At 31.3% G+C, this 22,971-nt stretch overlaps 1 protein-coding gene and 1 long non-coding RNA gene across 4 annotated transcripts in view; both read left to right on the top strand.

The window, feature by feature from the left end:
- Positions 1-22,971, top strand: part of Cirl (Calcium-independent receptor for alpha-latrotoxin) — a 270,668-nt gene that overhangs the window by 175,071 nt on the left and 72,626 nt on the right. The window lies entirely within an intron of this gene.
- LOC149477666 (uncharacterized) lies at positions 5,729-7,445 on the top strand. Its single transcript, XR_016317561.1, has 3 exons — positions 5,729-6,239; positions 6,366-6,427; positions 6,502-7,445. It is a non-coding gene; the product is annotated as an uncharacterized LOC149477666 (long non-coding RNA).

Here is a 22,971-nt window from a genome sequence, read left to right as displayed (position 1 = left end):
CATCCAACAATGTGAAAACCACGAAGCAATCACTTAAAAGTGCTCCCACAAAGTGGAACGAAGCAATCGCTATAAACGGCGTGTTCATAAAAAATAATCGTTGTTTTTCCTAATTGCCAATACCCCAGGCTTCGGAGACAATTGAAAAGTGTAAAGTATAAGCTGGAGTGGCCCAATCAAAGCATAATCCATTAAGATTTCGCAACGCTCCGCCGAACACTTCCAAACTCCCGCGAGGTAAATATTTCAACCTTTACCCCCCGACCCATCTAGTATAATGTATTCTACCCCCTCAGACCTCATCTTTTCGCCCCTATTTTGCATGAAGGGGGAATTTAAATTGTGTAATCTAACTTTGAATTCATTCATACATTCAGCGCCATCTCTCGATGATAAATTGAAACTTGACTGACGCATTTAGTTGCATTTAGCGAACTTGCTATCGGATTTTGAAAGTTGAATGTATTGTGAATTTACGTGAGCTATTTCACGGTTGCGGTTGACACACTGGCTTAATGCTGGGTTTTGGAATAATTGCGACACGCCTTGCATCTGCATATAATTGAATGCTATTACTTCTTGGTTCTTGGTTATAATTGAAGTTGTATATTGCTTAGAATCGTTAGAGAAAGAACAGAACTTGAGAGTAATGTTATCATTAGAGAAAGAACAGAACTTGAGAGTAATGTTATCATTAAACAGCCTGTTTTAATGAATATACCAACAACTTCTCTAGTTTTTGCGCTCTACGTACACAAATCTTATTTCGCATCATTTACAGATTACAAAATCCTAGTAGCTATATTTGTAAAACATTTAATCGATATTTTAAAAGCTCATATTATTAAGACATAGCATACCTATGTATAATCTATACTAATATTATAAAGCTGAAGAGTTTGTTTGTTTGAACGCGCTAATCTCAGGAACTATTGGTCCGATTTAAAAAATTCTTTCGGTGTTGAATAGCCCATTTCTGTAGGAAGGCTATAGTCTATATATCATCACGTTAAGATCAACAGGGGCGGAGCAATGCGGGTAAAACCGCAGGGCACAGCTAGTTTATAAGATGTTTGATAGATGTTTGATTCAAATTAAACCAATTTGATAGTTAGGGCTAATAATGTATTTATCCTAGAAGACGTAACGATCCCTTTAACATTAATAAGAAACAAGGTTCATTTAGGTATTTACACTTCTTCGTAACAAACAGTAAATGGTAGTCTTGATAACATTCTACATTTCCCAAAAGATAAAGCCCTTTCAGTTATATTCTTTTCACAAATGGATACTGTATGTAACTCAACCTTCATTTAGGTGTCTCGTTTTAATATTTTTATTTCCTTGTTATCTCCATACATAACTGGATACATTGAAAGCGAGTTGTAAACATCCATTTGGAAAATTAACACGTCATATGATAGGGTTTTGGTGACTGCTGGATGTGTATTGAGATATAAGTGTAGCTTTGTGAGACATTAATTATAATATATTGTATGATTTACGTGGTTAACTATTCGATTTTACATCTTTTTTAGGAATTGTGTTTGTGAAACCTGCATTTCATATAGGTGTATGAAAATATTAATCTTTCAACTTTGTAATAATACAATAGCAATAATTGATTTTCACCTTTGCTTTGCTTGTAAATAAGCTTTAATGCATGAAACTCGTTTCCTATGCATACCTAGACATTTCCAATACCAGCAACCTGTTATAGGTAATATTATTGTATATAACTGTATCAATTTTTTCATATATTGCAAAATTTCATCTAAATCGGTTAAACGGTTTATCCGGTAAAGTCTAACACAAAACTTCGCAAAACTGTAGAAAATTATACTTAAAAACAAACACTACCTTTTATTTCATAAAATCCCTTGCATCTGAATTCAGTTTTTTTTTCCAAAAGCATCACATGTAACAGACAATTTGCAATCAGCCCTAATGAAAGGGATGTTGATTCAGCATTAGATTAGCCTTTGAATCATACTGAGTAAACCCTGTATTCTTATATGTATGTGGGAAGTAAAGGGATGCTTAAAAGGGGATTTTAGCTAAAATAATAGCTAAAGTTTCGTAAACTTTGCTGGTTGTATGTTTTAATAAACAAAATCAAGTCCTTTTTGCTTAATTGTAATATTGATGAACATGTGAAAATTTCACAAAACAAACTTTAAAAGAAAACAAATAAAACCTCGGCACTCTTATTAGGTAAATATCCAGCTATTTCAGGCATTTATACAGGGTGTCCCAAGAAGTATGGATGAACTGAAGCCAGGAGGTAGAGGACCTAGAGGACTATCCGAATCACCCCCATGTGTGTTATGCGATTTTTCGTAGTTTCGGAGTTATGACTCTTTTTTCAATTTTTCACCTATCGCCGAGTACGATGATATTTTCACTCATGGTGACGTCAACTATTGCGCTAGATGCTTGATTTTTTCTGTGTGCTAAGCTGAAAGATAGGCCAATTCAGTATGGTAACACTTACTATCGTTAGATCTTCGAATGGAATAAAAAAAAGAACTAAATGTCAAGAAAGATAAAATTACCCAGTATGTTCACAACTTCAAGGGCCCATAAAAAAATAAAATCACATAAGAAAAGTTTTCCGTTTGGCTTTTAAAAACTTGCTCTATCTATCAGGTAGCTACCCTGAAAATTTCATTTTATTATTCAGAAGGCTTCAATCGAAAAATTGAAATCTAAATGTGGTAAGTGCAAAAATTTTATTAACATGATGATCATTAAAACCAATAAATAGGTGTTTAGTTACCAGAATTTTTTTTAAAATAACCCCGCTGTTGCTCAATGCAAGTGCGACATCACCGTAAAAAGTTGTCTATTAAATGTCTTTATGCCCTTTTATAATTTTAAATGGTTTCTTCTGCTACTATGAATTTCCGGGCTATTTCGTCCAAATTGTGACATTCTCTCAAGTAGCCGAGGTCTATTTAGTATCCCCATTGAAACAAATCAATTGGGTTTAGGTCGAGGGACCGTGGAGGCCAGGTTTTAAGGCAAGCGTCACCGGCGCATGCGCAGGCTGCAACGACCAATCCATCTTTCAGGGTATCTTTACCCTTTAGCCTGGCCTGAACGGTCTCCGGACATAAACCATATTGATTTTTTTCCGTGGGGATACTACAAAGACGAGAGACTGCTACAATTTGGACGAAATAACCCGGAAATTCATAGTAGCAGAAGAAACCATTAAAAATGATAAAAGGGCATTCAGACATTTAAAAGACAACTTTTTACGGTGATGTCGCACTTGCACTGAGCAACAGCGGGGTCATTTTAAAAAATTCTGGTAATTAAACACCTATTTATTGGTTTTAATGATCATCATGTTAATAAAATTTTTGCACTTACCACATTTAGATTTCAATTTTTCGATTGAAGCCTTCTGAATAATAAAATGAAATTTTCAGGGTAGCTACCTGATAGATAGAGCAAGTTTTTAAAAGCCAAACGGAAAACATTTTTTATGTGATTTTATTTTTTTACGGGCCCTTGAAGTGGTGAACATACCGGGAAATTTTACCTTTCTTGGCATTTCATCCTTTTTTTTATTCCATTCAAAGATCTAACGATAGTAAATATTACCATACTGAATTGGCCTATCTTTCAGCGTAGCACACAAAAAAAAATCAAGCATCTTCCGCAATAATTGATGTCACCATGAGTGAAAATATCATCGTACTCGGCGATAGGTGAAAAATTGAAAAAAGAGTCATAACTCCGAAAATACGAAAAATCGCATAACACACATGGGGGTGATTCGGATAGCCCTCTAGGTCCTCTACCTCCCAGCTTCCGTTCATCACTACTTTTTGGGACACCCTGTATAATAACATTTAAATAGAAGAAATACAAAACAAAAAAGATATAAATTATACTAATAGCGTGCAAGTCATCAATCTCTAATATCAACTATGAACATTACTGAAATAAATAAAAATAATCCAAAGCAACAGTAACCGTTACATCAAAATATACATTAATATTCAGTAAATTGTCTTATTTCATTTGTAACCGAAATGAAAAAAGCCAATTCAATTTGTGAAGGTAAAAATTGTAATGCCTATGATTCGCAACCTAATTCTAAAACGAAATTCGGCGAGCTGCCAAAAGATTTGGACTTCAAGCATTTTAGCCTATTGACCTGTAACTGCTGGTTTCACCTGGCTTTGTTTGTGTTATATGATCACATGAATATGATAGGTAGAACTAAACTGTTATGGAGGTAGAATGTATCTACATGTTAGTTATGTTTTTATGTAGGTTAAAACACAAAATATTAATAACTATGTTCTTATTTCCGTAATTGTAAGAGTTTTTACTTAGATTACTTTTAAATGGTTTAAAATTTTAGGTTCTAGTTCTAATAACGTTTATAATTTAGCAATACGTATTAATAATGATTCTAAAGTTCATTATTTACGCGTATTGCCAAATAAACGTTTCCCCTGAAATAAAGGGATATTACTGTATTTTACTTGAATAACATACTTGTCATCTGTATACAATAAACGCACATACACACATCTCTATACATAAAACGTAGCAGTTCGATACATAAAATATATTCAAAATAAAATTAAAAATATATCAAATATCAGGGAACGTACGTTTTGTTTCCGCTAACCTGATTTTTGGCGCGTGTCACTTGCTTCAAATATTAACAACAATAGCTATGTAAAACAATATGTTTGTGGGTCACGATACATGTTGAATTCGGGCCTTTGCCAAACATTTTTGTATAAAAAACTAGTACTAACAATACATACCGATGCAGATGAACTAAAAAAATGTATGTATAAATAACGGAGTATACCTATGTACATTGTACATAGCTATATGTAGGTATTTACTCTACCAATAAACAAGTGACATTGTTTTGTATCTTTTTAATTCATAATATCGGAATAGAATAAAATAAATTTTGTTCATTGGACATAGAAGCATTAATAAATGGTCTCTTTAAAATAAAAATACCCATGCGAATTCGATTTTACCTTTAATATTTCATGCTAGGATCCTTTGTAATTCCAAAATCTACAAATTTGAAAAGATTATGAAGTATAAAACAGACGGATACCCGTGCTATAACTAGTATAAACTATAACTATTTCGAACCAACAAACAAAGCTTTGGTACCTTACTTTTAAAATACTTTGAAAGCTAAGGAGATATAATTTTAAGATGACAATCTACAGCCTCTTCAGGCGCCTGTAATTGAAAATTGCTAGTAATGACCTCTTTATTTCGCTCGAAAATAAACCTTTATCCATTGGAATAGAGTGTAAATTAGTGTATAGCTGCGTGATGTACAGGACAATGGGGAAAGGGGATCTTTTGACAAAGGTAACGATGATGAATAGTTTTACAATATAGATAGGTTATATAGGCTACATTAAGGTATTACGAGTTCGAGTATTGCTTAATTTAGGCAATATAAAGAGTATTTTGAGGTAGACTAATCTTACTTGTAGAGCTTATTACTTTAAGGGGCTAGCCTATTAATTTAATACAATTAATTTGAAAACTATAGCTTTTAATTTATTAGAAGCAGAATGGTTTATACTTAAGCGATTATGTTCACGTTATACATGTTACTTTTTGCGTAATAAAAAACTATTATAACAATCCCTAAATAATACCTTTAAGGTGATGAATTAATTTTTCTAACATTTACGGCCCTTTTCAAACCTTCGTAATTTTTATATTATTAAAGTTGTCGTGATGAAAATTCTTGACAAGAAATTTCAATAGTAACACAATACGTCTACCGTTTTAGAAACATGATTCCATGATATTTTCTCGATAGAAAAAAAATACAAAGTTATCATTGTTATTTTTTTTTAATCTCTGGCATCTTCAAAATAACAAACGTAAAGTTACGACTTTTTGGATATTAACTATAAAATATACAACCTATACGTCTACCGTGTTAGAATTTTGAAATATGCGATGGTTTTGAAATAAACAAGAAATACTTGAAATTAGCGCGCGACCAGCCAATATAGCGAGAGCCGCCCTGTATCTTCCTACCCCGATCGCTGCACGAGTCATTCCCGCTACGGCCGTCACACGGGGAACTTGTGTCGCTCGCGCAATCGTAAAAAAGGGTGACAACACGATAAGACAAATGGGGACAATAAAGAAAATAAGAAGAAGAAACATAAAGGTTGGAGGAAAAAGAATGCTTACAATTGGAACAAATTAATGAAGTAAGTTGGTTTTATTTTATATTTGATGATAATTGTATTATAGACGATGTTTGATATGTACCCCTGTTTTAAGTACATAACGAATGTGTAAGATTTTTTCATTTATAGCATAAATAATCTGTTCAGAAATCCGGAATCCAGAAGGAAAATAAACCCACTGATTGTTCACAATGTGAATCCACTCCTTCGTAAGTACCTTTATTCAGTCAAAAATGTATGTTATCAAAGCTCTACTGGTTTTATCGCATGATTCCATTTTTAGCAAAAAGCAACAAAGTGCAAAGAAATAAAAAATCATGGTGAACTTAGTGGAAGTATGGCGGACATAATATGGAACAGGAGCTCATTGGAGTAGTATTATATTTAAAAAAAATACGAAATAATTTCAAGAATTACATTTCTTAGAAGGTGGTAGATAAGTATGTTGTATAAAGAATTTGATGTTGATATTTATTTCATTTATACTTACTACACCTGTGCGGGAAATTGCTTAGTACTAAAACAGGTTTATATTCATATTTACATAGTAATGTGAGTTTTCATTTCGAAAAATTTTGTGTAAGTATATTAAATTGAGTTCCTGGGTGATCTGGAAACACAATTGGGCCCGGAAGATGGCGCTGCAGTCACTCCTCCTAATGACATGAACCGATTTGGATGAATATTTGTGTGCACATTTCATTTTTGTGGGATGATTGGTTGATTCGCTTTCACATTAGCTAATATTATGTATTTTTGTTGTTAGAAAGTAAACTTAATTTAATGTTTATAATACATTATTATTGGTATAAATAAGCCAGTGTTCGTCTCACATTGCTGTACCTGCCTACCTACCCTACCAGGGCCTAACTTTGTTCTGGCTATTTTATTTTGATTATTTGTAATGAATAATTACAATTATAATAAAGTGCAAAAAATAAATACATGCATCAATATATTTTGTGTTTTTTTTAACAATTTTTTTATTTAAAAAAATATCATTCCGACCGCGGCTTTGCCCGCGTGGAATTAGATTATATCGTGAATCCTGTCTTATCCCACAGAAGTGTTCAGTTCGGATAAAAAGTATCCTATGTGTAAATCCAGGCAATTAGCTATATTTTATCAAAATTGGTAATGTAGTCTTGACGTGATTAAGTAACAACTAACAAAAAAATATACAAATTAACATCCAAAGTTTCGCATCAGTTTTACTGTATTAGTGATATCTTCCACTCTTGACTTTGACTGAGAAGAATTAGGGTTTATAACTTCTTTCAGAAATGGGCATGATGTAATATCTACGTCAGCATCAAATTCTATCTAAATCCATTCAGTAGTCCGCGTTATTGAGTACCATTTCATTTTTTCAGAGTAACAATATTTTTTGTTATTTTAAAGATTATTTATAGCCTGTATTATTTTGTAATAAAGTAAACATTACGAAATAATAATAATTATTAATAATGTCTAAGTAGTTGTTAAAAAGAAGATTATTTGTTTATAAGCAAGAAAATAAAACCAATAAATCAACAATTAAATATATGTATAAGAATATTATAACTGTATGACGACTCCATACATGTTTGTCCCGAGTCGGCCAGCGGCAGCGCGGCGAGTTTGCAAGAATGACTTCGCGCACACCCGCGTTCGCGATAGCGAGCTATTAGACTCCGCCCGCCAAGCAGTAGATTTTTTTTTGTGTATCGTCTTAAAGTACATTGTTAAGAAATTTCCGTTCAATATTTAATACTATATTTATAGTTCACTTACTCGGAATAAAAGCGAATTCGTTAGTAAAAAGGAAATTGAAAAACAATCCATTTCATTTAACCGTTTACAGAACCTTCGGGAATATTTAGAAAACAAATGTAACGCGAAAATATAATGAGGGATGAGCAAAAAATGGACAGAGACAATCACATTAAAATCTCACGAACGGCTTTCTTAAGGAAAAACATTTAAATCGCTAACAAAACAAGCTGAGAGTAAGATGTACTTGGGACGAACATAAATTTTTCAAGGGAATTCCGGGAAAGTGCGAATCGGCCTGCATTCCCCGGATTCCGTACGTTTTAGAGGTTACAAGTTACTTGTCGAATTTAAATGGGCCAGTGATGTGGCGAATTGTGGATATGTATAGCTTTATTAATGAAATAAATAATTTTGGTGACACATTTTATTTGGCTGTGTTTGAAATATTAAGGGCCGATTTTTCAATGCTTGAATAAAACTTATCCGTCATAAAATGGAACTAAGTACATTTTACGGCATTTTTGTTATCAATATGAAGGACAAAAATATAAGAAAAGAAGATATTTTACGTATTCGTGCGTTTTCTTCGATATTTTTCCATAGATACAAATATATTCCACTAATAACACATTTTAATTATTTATCCATACCATATTTTATATTCTAGAACCATCTAAAAGCATTCAATTATAAAAATCATAAATTAGGAGCTTTCAACCATTGAGATAATATTACTACGTATGGAGGAGACACCACGAACAAAATCTGTGCGCCATTTTTTTGCTCTAACTAAGTTTTAAAAATTATTATTTAGTTAGGTACTTACCGATGAAAAGTTATGTTAGTCACTTTTCCGTATTATTTGTGCAATATTGTAACACACACGAAGGCATATTTGATGCGTTTCACTTTAAAACAAATAAAAAATGAGCGTGCAGTTAAGCCATATGGCTTATGTTGAGCGGAACATAAGTGATGTAGGCGGTGTCGTCTCCATATGTATATATCTCAATGCTTTCAACAAAAATAGTACGAAAAATATTATTTTCTTCCAAATTCCATTGTGGGTCGCCACATTGAAGGTAGAAACGTTTTTTCATTTGAACGTAACTAATGTAATGAGTATTTTTGACTTTTCCAATAATTTTTCATCCCAACGTAATATTCTTGGCGTTAAGAAGTGATTTATCACGTATTTTTAATGTAAGGACATTCGCTATTCATCTCATGGTGTTTTATTATATATATTATTAAATGAAAGAAACTTCTTCATGAGGGAATTTCGAGGAAAATATTCTGTTTGTTTAATGGTGCGATCCACGTAGCTTTACTACGAAATAGCAATATAGGTACCTAACTAATAGACTATCGATATTCTCTATTATCTATCAAACCATGATCAAACCTTTTATAAAAAAATATCTCTAAGAACCTTTTATTACAAAAATAAAGAAAGTTACTATAAACAAGAATTATTTAAATATTTTGAAAACAAAAAGACCGATTGCTAATATTTGTAGCGTATGTCCCTACTCCCTAACACAATTCTGATGATTTCAACGACACCTCATAAGTCAAAATCTGTCCAGCGGTTTGGGGTATAGGGCGTGCCAAACAAATATACATACATATACTCGAAAAGCATAACCATCCTTTCGCAGTCGGGTAAAAATAGCTACATTTCACAAAAATATTCGCAGTCAAAGTTTATTTCGCACCATACTAAAAGAGTTGAAATTAAGTCGAATACTTTTAAAGCGTTCGATAGACGTCCAGTGTTATAGGTATTATTACCCTTGTGGGATTATTCTTATGTATTAGAACATCATGGTATTTTTGAACTGAACATTTGATGTTGTTGTATGGCGATTCTGTTGTAATGAGAGTGAAAAATAATATTTTTTGAAATGTTGATAAATGGTTTTGTTACTTTATGTATACGAAAAAGATGGTGGCTCTTCTTAGGTATTTATTTTACATCTGTTTTAGTAACAATACGAAAAACTGCAAAAATGTTGCCTTTATTTATGTCAAAACTACTTAACACCTGAATTTCGTATCTACGTTCAAGTACAATATTAAATAATTTGGAAAATCCAAAAGTGCACGCCTCATAATTTTTTTTTAATAAATATTTATTAATTATTATTTTTGTTTATTTAATAACAATTAAACCACATCGAATCAGACCCTGAAAAATGAAAGGGTTCTATTCCTGAGCATACTCAAGCGTAAGAGAAAAAAAAAGACTCGATTAGTAAAGTATTTCGGTCGCTATCGTGTTAACAAGAAAAAGGATCCGCACATACAGACACACGGACGTCCAAGACAGAACTTTTTTAAACTGTTTTTTAACTAGTTTAAATAACAAAAATGACATCAAAAATATCATGAACGTTAAAAATAGTGTTTTTTCTTAATATGTGTGTGTATGTATTATCTTACAAGTGCAATGTATGATACATAAAGACATTTTAAGTTTGAAAAATCAGATGTTTTGCGCGAAGTGACAGTAGTACCCACCTCAACGCTTCGCTTATGAGGCGTGCAAAAGGTGACTCCTCACAAAATAGATCGCTATCTCAATTTATTCAGACTTCATTCTGGGATAATGCAATAGTTTTTCTGTCTATCCGTCTGTCAATTACGCGGTTCGAGATGTTTCGTTGGGTAATGCAAAAAGTTTTAATGCATTAGTTTAACTATTGTAAAATGTTCAACGATTTTGAGGTTAGATACTGTTAGATTTATAGATAGACTAAAGTAATGAATGGATGTAATTTGTTTCATTAAAATGCTATTAATTAATAATACACGTTTAATTAGCGGTTTTATGAATGGTTTCGTTTTTTGCAAACCTCTAAAAAATTCAAATTAATCAATTAATATTCAGAAATAGATGTTACATACTTATGTATAAAACAAGGCAACGAAAATACAAAATTAGTTGACAATACTCTGAAGTTTTAAATTTTATAGACATAGGTGTTAGGTGTCTCGTAGGAACGGAAGCAAGTGAAACCGCGGCACTTACATATAGGTAGAGTAAGCTCCTATTAAGTATTATGTGTTATAGCTACAACGTGATACCTAATATAATTATATAACTATTAAAAATAAAACTTAATAGTTAATTTCGCTTCACATTAACCCTAATGCCTGTTTCATTGTACGATTTTACTTTATTTTTGTGCCGAGTCAGCACATTTGGAGGTTCCCACGGTCGATGTTTTGACCCGATGTTCGTGAACTTAATTCAGGTAACAGAGTACGCGCGTTTCAGACGCTGAGACAGACAGACAAAAATATATTAAAATATTGCAATATACAATACAGCTGTCCGCCTGCGGCTTCGACCGTTTTATCTTAACCTAGTAAAATTTAAATTATAGACTTAAATCTCGAGCATCCAACTATTTTAAAAAACGCATCAAAATCCGTGGGATAGTTAAAAATCTATACATACATTCAGACATTATTGCAGACGCGGAAAGCGACTTTGCTTTATACTATGTAGTAATATCCTAACAATAATAAAATTAAGGCTTTCTACTTGGGTGGTAGATATTTAGCTACGTTAGTTAATATATTTTAACTACGTTTGATTCCTTCGGAATATTATTAAATTTCACCGTTAGATATAAACAATACTGTTAAAATAATATAATTTTGAATAAATTCGCTACCGTCGTATCAAAGTTGCCGGCATTTAATTGTTCTTAAGTTAATTATAAATTGAATATTAAATTCCAATTTAATACCGTATACAATTTTAAATTATTTTCTATGCAAATTAATCGCAAATGTTCAAGGTTAAGATTGGTTTTAGTATAAAGTTACGGAAGTTATTCTGCTGTTGTTTTAATATTTCTTGAGTTAGTTACTACTGAAATTATAGATCAGTTTAGGAATATTATTGGCATTTGTTATGTACATAAAATTTATTACTATTAATAGTTCCTGAACGCTTTAGTGCTCAAGTGTGTTAAAATGCGCATAAAACATGTTAATACATTTTTTTTATTATTATTAATTGATAAAAATAGCCTACTTTAGTGACGAAAGAGGGGGTAGAAATAACCTTTAAGCTGTTAATTTGTATCAATATGTAATTTACAACTTTTTAAAGATACCTATTGCCAAGACATATCAGGAGTAGGTGAGGGAAATAAATTTGTACCTATAGACGATATAACATACTTTTAAGCTATTGCATAGCTTCTATCGCGGGCCTTGAGCGCGGGGACCGAATCGAGAAATTCCGTAACGAAAAAACCTCACGCTCCCCACTCCGACGGACACGGAGGTGTGGCTTGAAGGCATGCTATGCAATAGCTTTACCGCGGCAGTCCCCGAGTGCCACACGTCTTTTTTTTGCATTTTCAATAAATTAACTCAATTATTATTCACAATCTACGCGAAAACTACTCTGTGCAATGCGTAGGAACGGGTTGGTACCAAAATAAAAGGCTTTCTGAGTTAAACGGTGCCCTTAGATATTATAATGTGATTCCTTTGTTACAGCCTAAACTTATGGTCATTAGTCAACCATTAGCGAGGAAACCGAATTACGGAAAAATATTTTTACGAGTTTGAATAATATTTTTGAGCTTGGAGAGTTTTTTCAATGGTGTTTGGGATATTCGAATTGTAAGGTGAATTGTGATAAATTAGAGTTTAATTATTATTGCACGCCTCATAAGCGAAGCGTTGAGGTGGGTACTACTGTCACTTCGCGCAAAACATCTGATTTTTCAAACTTAAAATGTCTTTATGTATCATACATTGCACTTGTAAGATAATACTTACACACACATATTAAGAAAAAACACTATTTTTAACACACTATTTTTAACGTTCATGATATTTTTGATGTCATTTTTGTTATTTAAACTAGTTAAAAAACAGTTTAAAAAAGTTCTGTCTTGGACGTCCGTGTGTCTGTATGTGCGGATCCTTTTTCTTGTTAACACGATAGCGACCGAAATACTTTACTAATCGAGTCTTTTTTTTTCTCTTACGCTTGAGTATGCTCAGGAATAGAACCCTTTCATTTTTCAGGGTCTGATTCGATGTGGTTTAATTGTTATTAAATAAACAAAAATAATAATTAATAAATATTTATTTAAAAAAATTATGAGGCGTGCACTTTTGGATTTTCCAAATTATCTTACTAATATTATAAATGCGAATGTTTGTGAGGATGGATGGATGTTTGTTCTTCTTTCACGTAAATACTACTTAAGCGATTACAATTAAATGTGGTATTGAAGTTGCTGAACCAGATATGATACAGGCTACTTTTTATCCCGGAAATCCCACAGGAACGGGAACTATGCGGATTTTTCTTTGAAAATGCGGCTGAAGCCGCGGGCGGAAATCTAGTGTAAAGATATATTCATGCTGATTAATAATTTAACTAATAACATAAGAACAACTTAAAATAATGAATAATTCGTATTCTACAAGGCCTGTATAGTGTATATGTATAATAAAAAGCTAACTTGCATAATTAAATTAATAAACTTAATGAAAGACCTATAAATATTACGAAATAAGACAACATAAAAAGGTTATAAAATTATTAATTATACGAACACTGCGTATTATGTTTCAACCAGTTATTAAAATATGATTATTATGGAAAAACCACGATATTAAAAGTAAAACAAATATTGTGGGGGACCACCCGCGTTCAAAATTGATATTCTTAAAACATACGTTATTACTCATTAGTGGAATATAATTTATTCGTGACAACCTTGGGATGGGATTGGGTGGGTTTTTAGTGGGATTATAATATTTTGTTGTGTTCAACAATGGTTAATGGGGATCGGATGAACACTTTTAGGTGAAGTTATATTGAAAACCTAGATTTCCGCCCGCGGCTTCGCCCGCGTTTTCAAAGGAAAACCCGCATAGTTCCCGTTCCTGTGGGATTTCCGGGATAAAACCTATCCTATGTGTTAATCCAAGTTACCCTCTATATGTGTGCTAAATTTCATTGTAATCGGTTCAGTAGTTTTTACGTGAAAGAGTAACAAACATCCATACATCCATACAAACTTTCGCCTTTATAATAGTATAAAGATAAGATAAAATGATTTTTTTAAGAGTTGTTTCAGCTCTATTTTATATTTTGTAGATGTAAAATATTAATCCAAAATAACATGTGATACTTCGAAGTACCTACTAATATTATTTAGGTCATATTCATTCTACCATTAGTACCTACATACATGGCTTTCATTGTAAGTTAAAAAATATTGTGTAGGCATTTATATCATAGTTATTTATATACTACTAGCTTTCCGACCGCGGCTTCGCCTGCGTTTTCAAAGAAAACCCGTATAGTTCCCGTTCCCGTGGGATTTACGAGATAAAACCTATCCTATGTGTTAATCCAAGTTACCTTCTATATGTGTGCTAAATTTCATTGTAATCGGTTCAGTAGTATTTGTGTAAAAGAGTAACAAACACACACATACACATCCTCACCAACTTTCGCATTTATAATATTAGTAGGGCTTATTTATACATATACTATTGAAATCGAAGGTATTAATTCATACAATGAAAATATCCTAATATAATATAATTATGAACACAATGGTTATTTACAAGCTAAATAAACTTTATTTGAATTGCCGTTATTAACGTTCGAGTTCAAACCATATTTATGAAATGTTTTGTATGATGTAATTAATTTACTACTCAACTAAGTATTATATGCGACTTTGTTTATGTTTTAATGATAATTTAAAATAAAAATTAAGACGTAAGATTGTATGTATACTCATTGTCTTGATTTCTTAGTAGGTATAATAATTTTCTGCTGGTACATCCATGATCCATATTCTATTAAAAGATGTTGTGTGATGTCAATGGTATTAAATTCCAATGATCCAGATAAATAATATTTCTATAGGAATAGTAATAGTAATAAAGACTTTCATAGAATCACCAATCGGTAGTAGCCAATGTACGTACGTAAAAGATTTCCAGTGTCGCTATCTAAAAAGAAAAGTGTAAAATAAAAAACAGCACAAACAACGGAGAAAATAAAATAATACAAAGGAATTTGCATTCCTATCAGCATTCTGGAACGATTTTAATCGTCTCTCATTAAGCACATTGCTCTGCGTAACCACGCAGTTTTACGGCTGCCATTTTGAATTATTTTCATGAAAAAACAAAATGGCGATGCGTCGAGCAATAAAAAATATTAATCGCTTGTGATATTGCGGTGGTGGGGACATAATTGTCTTTTTCTGTTATGCATAATTTAATTTCTTATGCAATTTACTGCAGAATTTGTGATACTTAGAGATAGTTATAATATTGTGTTTTTGCAAACGTTATATATACTTACATGCATCCTATTACCAAAAAATAAATTCTACACTGAACAATCTAGCTGTGTTCTAAATACGATTTATTTTTGGTGAAATTCAGAATTTTTTTACAGTGACGCACAAAAAAACAATTACATAGTTGTCTTATAAAGAAATTTCCCTATCACAAGCAAGCTCGCCATTTAAAGTTAACTAAAAATAGATACATGGATTTCCAATAGACTTTTCTACCACAAACAACGGCGAGCAGCGAAGACGGTGCTACTAAAATATTAAGCAGTCTATTCCTTCACTGACAGTGATCGTTTTTAGTATTTATAGAACTGTTTTCCGGATTACATATAGGTAATTATTTGGTAGGGTTGATTTTGTATGTGGGGAATTACCATTTGGTATACGTTTAATATATCTATTGATAAGCGATTAATTGTAGATTGTAGGTGAAGTAATGTAAAGATGATCTTGGCCTGTCCAAGTTAGTTTTAGCCGGGAAGTCATCTATCGTTTTTAACTCATAAGTACTTAAACTTAAGTATGAACTTACATTAATAACATAATTATGAATTCATCAATAGGCAAAAGTAAATGAGTGTATTCAGACAGGTAAGAAAATTATCAAAATAAGATTATTTTTATTTAACTAAGTATGACTTTAATACCTAATGTGTGCAAAGAGAATATTTTATTCTTCCCGTGTTCTCACTATGATATAAATTGCAACAAAAACATAAAATATAATTCAACTGTGTCACATATCATGTCCCTTGTTAAAAATTATTTACATAATAAAAAAGTATTTTCCGTTTAAACACATTTGTTTCATATAATATTCTTAAAGAGACGGACAGACCGTGGAAAAGCACAAATGTGAACATGAAGGTGTAATAAAAGTGTCCACTGCGTTTGTATTAGATGTCAACACTGACGGACACGGAAACTATTATCTGTATATACTTTGTGTAGGATTATTATTAAGTACGGAAAAACTAACGTCGTTTCTTGGTAGAATTTATATAATGTGAAAGTGTGGAGTTTTTATAGAGTTAGAACGAAACCATTTTTTTTTTATTTTGGTATAAAAATAACGCTTTCGTCTATTCAAGATATTTTTACTTCTGTCGTATATTTACCCATAACATTATGTGTATTAGACGTTTAGTAGGTATAAGTATTAATATATATCAATTAGATTAAATATTAGACAATTATTTATTCGGAAACATATCAACTTATTTTGTTAAAACTACAAGTTTCGTCTAAAATCTACCCTAAATTTTGTATCCAAACATTATTCTTAGGACATAGTCCTCGAAATCATTACCAACTCGTATGTACTTGTACACTTGTACAAGTTTTCAGACTGCTATTAAAGATGGAGGTCGTGTAATAATTAATAAACAATTGTCTAGTACGTGCCGGCGGCTGCGTTAATTGAGTTGTGACTGCATCTTCCACTTTAACTTTTGAGACTATTCCAATTTTATTGTTTACTAGCTTTCCTCCCGCGGCTTCGTCCGCTTTGTCTAAAACCTAATAAATCACATACAAAAACCATCCTTGAATCACTCTATTTATTAAAAAAAAATCAATATCCTTTTTGTAGTTTTAAAAATATTAACACACAGGAAAACGCGGGAAGCGACTTTGCTTTATACTTTGTAGTGACAATGACTCCCCATGTGTAGAAATTAGGTTATAATGCGTACAAAAGGTTGTATAATTAAACTTTTATTAGAGCTAGTAGAAGTTAGGTAGTAGTACCTATAAAATATAAATAAATTGCAATTCGAGCTTCATTTAGGAAAGTATTTAGTATGATAACTATTTATGAATAGTTTTGTGTATTTCATTCTTTATTTTTTGACTCTCAAACGAATAGGCAGATTAAAAACAAACCTTTTCATTTTAATATACCTAATAAGATTTCAAACGAGATACCTATTACAATATAAATTGAGAGAGCAGATATTATACAAAAAATTTAGCCTTTCTACGAATAGGTCAGATTTTCTTTTATTTTGCCCAAGTAAGTCGTAAGGAAAAATATGATAATAATATAAAAACCCCCGTCAACACCTCCGATTAGATTCTGTCAAATTTCGGTCCACTAGGAGGTTTTATCCGATCAAAGTAAATTGAATTGGATGTATTTCAAACTATATTGTGTTGTGAATTAGTAATAAGATGTTGACATTGCTTGAGATTATGTGGTATGTGGGTTCGATGATTAGTCCTAAAAAATATTAGATTTCGATTTAGAAGTCTGTACATACATACTACTAGAAGTATTAATTTTATAGAAGTAAAATTAATTACGATACTGCTTCGAGATTAGTTATTAGTTTAATTGGATATCGAATACATTTAAATTAATCTATAAACAGTAGTTTATTTTAAACTTACAAGTTAAGTAGTTGCATAAAATACTTATGAGTATTGTACAACATCCGAACTGCTACTATTCTACCGCAATAGCTTTTTATTTTATTAAAAAAAAAACACAAACAAAGTCACAGCAAAACCCAGTTCAGTATAATAAATCCTCACACGCAATACCCTAGATATAGTGATATATCGTGGAATACCTCGCACTCGTATATATGATTTACTATATTCAGAGTGGGCGGAATCGGGTGTACCAAGGAAATGTGAGCTTTTTTCAAGCATATATTACAAGTTTTTCGCAATTAGTGGATGCGACAGTGTCGTAGCTCGATGGTTTTTGTTTGTTTGGTTGTATAGATGGATTTATTGAACTATGTTTTAGATTTAGAGTGTCTCAAATATTGGAAATATAGGTACAATGTATCGTTTAGCACAAAGGTTAGCAGTAGGTACCTACCTAGCTGAAATTTATGAATTGGTTCATATGATTATAATAATTTTTGTTTTCTTGTTTCAGGTAAATCAATTCACTGTATAACTTATCTAAAAATTCGATACCTGATGGTATACTATGTAAGTAAATAATATTATTAGACCATGGTGTTGTCTATTTGATTACATGTAAGTATTAAAACTGAATAAAATATTTTAAATTTCGGTGAATATAATATATTAAATTAAAAATACTAAAAATAGCTTCAAAAAATTTTACCATTTCAGAAAATTTGATAGCTTCCCAATTAAATTGAAATAAATCAATTATAAAAACCGAAGTTTTAAATTAACTCAATTTATTTGCACATTGTTACCAAATAACACAGCTCCAATCACACTGTGGGTTAAGCTAAAATTAGTTAAACAAATCTAATTAAGTTGTATCTCACGAGGTATCAAGTCTTATTGAGATTTGTAATACTAGTTGTTGCCCGCGACGTGGATTGCGAATATTCCGAAAGTAAACTGTTATTAATGTAAGGTATAAATAATTATTGTCTATATATATATATATATAAAAATGAAACCCGTTTTATTTTTTATTATAATTTATTTTTTATTATATTCCTTGTAGTACGAGGATGGTTCTTATTTAGAGAAAACGTAAATACGTATCACGGGCGAAGCCGGGGCGTACCGCTAGTACATTATATTTTAATGAATACCATATTAAGCAGTTAGATATGAAATTGTAAAACACCAGTTGAATTCTCGCAATTACGTACTTCATTTAAACTAACTTTAAAGTAATTAAATCCGTTTTTGTAACGAAATACTTAATTCTTGTAGAAAAAAAACCTAATAACCGCTTCAGCCATGTTTTTGAAAACATTTCACACGCAAAAATGGAAATTAAAAAAAAAGCATCAGATAAATAATTTCTAATTCCCGACGTTCTAATTACAGACCGGGCAATCTACAAAACGTCTAGATTAGTCATTTCGCAAACATAACTCAATTAGCCTAACGTGAAATATAGGGTTGGCAACTGCAGGTTATAACAGAAAAAAATGTATTTTAGCATGACAAAATTTGGCTTAAGCAATTAAATATCACTGATTTGATGTGCTCTAAGAATTACTCATCATTTCAATCATTTATACAGATTAAGGTTACATTCTAACACTTAAAGGGATAAGTGTGAATCCTTTTTCTGCATACCGGTGTCAGTGTCTTACCTCGAATCTTCTACTTTTTAAGTACAGTCGAAAGGTTTCATTACCGGTACCGAGCCACCACCACCTCTTCTTATTCGATATTCATTGCACATATTTACTTATAAAGTATTTATTAGTAAAAATCGATTTTAAAACTAACATTGTGACAACCCTAGCGGTCGCTACCCGTCACAGAGCTTAGATAAATGGTTGTTTTAAATTATTTTACTTTAATATTCTGTTGTAAAAGCTGTAATCTAAACTAGCGTTTTTCAAGCACATCGAGTATTTGCATATGATTTATTACTCTCTTCAGTTGGAACGATTTGAAATATCTATTGTGTTTTTGGTTAAATTTGTTATGTGCGAAACTATGTTATACAATTAATGTACTCCTGAAATAATATGTGCTCTACATATGTGTAATAATAATCATACATAATTATTGAATTGTGTCAATATAATACCTGATAAAATAACGGAATAGTTTTCTGTAATAAGTTTATCTAATAATAGTGCCTACTATTTAATCGTAATATTTATGTAGGTACACAATTTAATTCAAAATCCATAGGAACACAATTTTACTCATTGACATGAATGATTGAAGATATAATACCTTTCATTCATAATTTAATTATAATTTCTATAGACTACAATGAAACCACCCTTACCCTACTGCTTGTGTATAAAACAACGTTCAATACAAAAGCTGATTTGGAAGTAACACTTCTCATTATGACTATACTGTATACACGTCAAAGACTCATTTGAGATTAATTGAATTTGATATTAGAAACCAATGTCAAAGGGTTCCAATTTGAATGTCACATAAGTGTCGGTTATCAAAACAAGATTCTAAGGGTTAATTAAAATTCGCATTATCGCTTCAGGCCACGAACTTAATCTTAAGAGAATGGATTCTGATGACGGGTTAATGTACCGAAATTGTGATTTTATCTGGTAACCCCGGATTGATTACAATTGCCAATTGACGTTTTAGAATAGCGTTGTGATTGGTTGAATTTATGTAGTATTGGGATGATTGATTATTGTCAATCGTATACAGTAATATTTCCTTCACTTACTATATAATATTACGGAAATTCAATTATTTCTTTCTACATTAGTTCAAGCTTGTAATCATTTCTTCAATGAGAATTAATCAATGAGGTCTTTTCAAATAGCTCAACGAATTAAATGTCCTAGTTATGTACCTACTCTATGTCGTTTTCTTATTAATTTATTTAATAAATATTTATTATTTCTGCTATTTCATCCTAATGACAAAACAAATAAACAAAAAAATCATTAGGTACTTCGTATAAATCGCTAACTTCTCACAATTTGGCCACACCCTAATAAATATTTCTTCTACATTAAACAATAATTAGATGTCGTCCCGTACAATAATAGTTTTGTTTATTACACTTGTTTCTATCCAAGTTCATGAAATACACTAATATGTTATATTTATGTAAGTTTGTACTTAATCTCTGTAACTGGGCTACCGTCGCACGCTAAATGCACATTAATAATAAATACAGTAAAGAAGTTTTTGCTCGGTCCAAGTTATAAGAATTAGCCGGATTTTAATAGTCACTTAAAACACAAATTTAACTGAATTAAGGGCTTTTTGTTAATTAAATAATTAAGGTCTATAGGAATCATTGATTCCTATAGACCAATATTTTATTGATGAAGTCGATGCAAATCTGACACCAATGCAATTATAGTTGCCATGACTAAAATGCTGATTTTCATATGTCCTAACTTCGGCCTGAAATTGTATGTAATAATTATTGTAGCCTGTTTACATATTATGTAAGTGACCATGTAAAGTCAGTATTAGTTTTGTTTCTTTATCATCACAACATTTTACTACCAAACAAAATTACTCTCGTTGTCTGTCATGCGTGCTTTAAAACTTCGCAACGGATTATGATGCGTTATTCATTGATAGAGTAGTTTTCAGGGAATATTTTAGCACTTATTTCATTTGTTAAGTTTTAGACAAAGTGGTCAAAGCCGTGGGGAAAAGCTAGTAAATATTGAAATCGCTACAGCTTATGACTTATACATGTCAGACGCAGTAATTAGGTTAAATGATCGCTGGCACGGCGATTTGCCTAGACGCAATCAATGTTAAACTTACTAACGAGTATTTTTCTTCACTTCCACGGAAATTGCCCGCCATTAATTTTGTTTTTATGTCACATTTAAAGTTTTAATAGTGCTGAAATTATAATGGAATTCCCCTTTTCAGTTTTTGTTTATTGATTGCACCCGTGATGTGTTTTAAGAAGCTTATGTTTAGTTTGCATTGGGTTGTAGTTCTATAATTTAAAAGCTTACAGCGTTTGTAACAAAGGGTTCGTAATAAGATTTTTACTACCGTAATGAAAAAAAAATTGATTGACTTTATTTTTGACTGCGCTTCAGTATGCATGTAGGAAGCTCTGAATTCGATGCCTAGGTATTAATTATTTTGACTAAGTATTTCATCTCCAACCAGTTAGATAAGTACCTACTCAGATAAATTGCTCACCATGTTCATAAACACATTACGAACAACTCAATATTTTATTAATTGTACAACTTGTTTTTACAGTTAAATCTCTGATTTACCCTAAGGGGTATTTATTAATTTATAAACAATCACTCACCATCACATTCATCGGACTTTTAATGAATACAATTAAGTCATAATCGATACAGCAGTTTTGACTGTCACAAATAGTTATATCACGGCAATTTGCTTATCAGTTAAAACAAGTGTTATTAATAATCGTTATTGTTATTTTAAACTTTATATCGGTAACTGTTAGCCGTTTATTTCATTGCGACGATTTAAACTTTACCGATTTATTTGCGAATAAATCGTATTGCAGTTTTTCTTTTATTTCCATGTTACAAATGATTCGAATAAATAAAACGGTAGTATTAATCATGAAGGAAGAAAATTATAGGTTAATAAAATACGCATTTGAAATATTTATGGTAAATAGCTTTTAAAAACGATTTATGTCTATTATTTTGAGAAGTGTGAGTGCAATAGGTAGGTATCTAATCTAATCTGCGCGAAGATGATGAACTGATTTTGAATTTAGATGAAAAAAGTAAAAATGTGTATTGTGTCATGATATTAAAGTTTATTTTTCAGTGGTTTAGCAAAATGTAATTTTCATTTATATAGACTGAGATAAATTGATTTATCATCACATCCAAATTCTGTATCATTTACATACAAGCTAAACCTAATAACTTGCTTTTGTACGAAGGAATTGAATATCAAATATAGAATTTACATGATTTATTACATTATTTATATGATGTAAGCTTGAGTCTCGAATTAGATTTACTTGGACCAATGGCGGCAATGTATTGAAGCTATACGAAATTTGGATGCGCTTTAATAATATGTATTTAAATGGATATTTAATTATAGGTAGGTACTATAACTATACTATTTTCCGTATTAATATAGTTCGTAATAATTACCTCGAATTCCTGTTACATTAGAAAAGTAAAATCAATCGTAAAGTTTTCTTATATTTTCCTAATTTTCGCGCAACCGTTTTAACTTTTGATTTCATTAGAAACTTT

The sequence above is a fragment of the Colias philodice genome, chromosome 24, assembly GCF_061535455.1.
Source record: "Colias philodice isolate Cphi_HAF_F1 chromosome 24, ilColPhil1 Martin Lab GWU primary, whole genome shotgun sequence".
In the NCBI taxonomy this organism is placed as follows: Eukaryota; Metazoa; Arthropoda; class Insecta; order Lepidoptera; family Pieridae; genus Colias; species Colias philodice.
Note: the sequence above shows the minus strand (reverse complement) of the source record. Positions and strands in the feature narration are given on the sequence as shown.